We start from the raw sequence: 1,657 nt of genomic DNA, 5'->3' as shown, positions 1-1,657 counted from the left end.
AGAAACTACCACAGTTGGTAGGATCTGCTGGCATGCAGCTCTCAATATAAAAGGACACAACCATTCTGTAAACAAACAAATTCCATGGATCCCAAAGGATGGAGTCAGGCCCCCAAGATATTGACATTGTGTGTGTGTGTGTGGAGGGGGTGTTACTGTGGGTTTTATGTGTGGCCACAAGTGCAGGTTCCAAATATAACCTACTTAAAGAGAAATGGTATCTTAATTTTTCACGCTTCCTTGTAGGTGAAGGCTGATTATTACTTCTTTCTTCACAAAGGACTTAACAAATAGTGGCTTGATAAACACCAGAAAGAGTCTGCAGTGGTTTTTATTGGTTTTAATCCCCAAAATATTTCTGTTCAAGAAATATCAGGCTCTGCTCACCAGCTGTCTGTACCTTTGATCAGGTGTCCACACATTTGACCTCCCAGCAGAGACACTTCTTCTAGGACACCTCAATGGATTTTGACTAGTAGTCCATATCCATTTTATAAAAGGAACATTTCCTTCAGGGCAGATGTAAACATTAAAATAGTCTCACAATTATGTCAGGACAATTACAGCTCTATAAAGGAAAGCAATTTAAGATTTCTCAGTTATTGCTACATGGCTATTTTCTCTAGGGAGAACTAACCTAAGCAGTCTTCTTAAAATTTCTGCAAGTGCTCACTTTGGCAGCACATATACTAAAATTTGAATGATACAGAGAATATTAGCATGGCCCCTGCATAAGGATGACATGCAAATTCGTGAAGTGTTCCATATTTTATTTTAAAAAAAGATCTCTGAAATCTTGGACCTAATTACAGGCCTCAAAATTTTAATAGAGCCTACTGATATAAAATGTTTATAGTAAGACTTAGAAATTTTAAAGTCTGAGATGTATTATTTGAGAATGTCTGAATGAACACTATAAATAAAACTGATTATACATTGTTACCTGAAACATATGTGCATAGCAGTAAGTAATAAATTGTACAGTCCTTGCAGTTTCCAATCTCTCTATTCTACCAGCTTATTAAATTCTTGTTTGTTTGTAATTTAATTATCTTTTCAATGATTGTTTTTCCCATATTTTTATTGGTGAATTATAATTATATATATTGATGGAATTTATTTTTATATATTTGTATATGCACACAATCTAACCATACAATCTGGCCAATATCACCTCCCAGCATTTCTCCCCTCCCTCCCTACCTCCCATCTCTTGGTGCCTTTCCTCTTTTGATATTCCTTTGATTTTTAAGAAAGTTCACCCCTACCTTTGCTTTCCCTTTTCCTCTCTAGCTTCGGCGTATGAGAGAAAATATCTGACACTTAATCTTCTGAGTCTGACTTTTTTCACTTAACGTGATGGTCTATTAATCAAATGATTTTTATCTTTCTTTCCTGCTGTTTCTGTTGCTCCTGAATCTCCCTTTGCTTCTCCTTCTTTCTACTTATCTGGTATATGGAGACTAACACTACAACAATTCTCTTCATGTCCAGTTGCTAGAAGTTTAATTCATTTTACAGTCTTTTATGACAAAAAAAATGTTTATCTTTCATTATATACTGCAAATTAACCATAATAATTAAAATGTATGGATTTTGCTCCCAGAAGTTAACCCAAAGACTCCATTGCCCTGCAGTTCTTCCCAAATATTTCTGG

At 35.2% G+C, this 1,657-nt stretch overlaps 1 non-coding gene across 1 annotated transcript; it reads left to right on the top strand.

The window, feature by feature from the left end:
• The first annotated feature begins 665 nt into the window (after positions 1-665).
• On the top strand, positions 666-772 carry LOC144251220 (U6 spliceosomal RNA). Its single transcript, XR_013342650.1, has one exon. It is a non-coding gene; the product is annotated as a U6 spliceosomal RNA (small nuclear RNA).
• The last annotated feature ends 885 nt before the right edge of the window (positions 773-1,657 follow it).

This window comes from Urocitellus parryii, chromosome Y, assembly GCF_045843805.1.
Source record: "Urocitellus parryii isolate mUroPar1 chromosome Y, mUroPar1.hap1, whole genome shotgun sequence".
NCBI classification, from domain to species: domain Eukaryota; kingdom Metazoa; phylum Chordata; class Mammalia; order Rodentia; family Sciuridae; genus Urocitellus; species Urocitellus parryii.
This window is presented reverse-complemented; position numbering and strand designations above follow the sequence as displayed.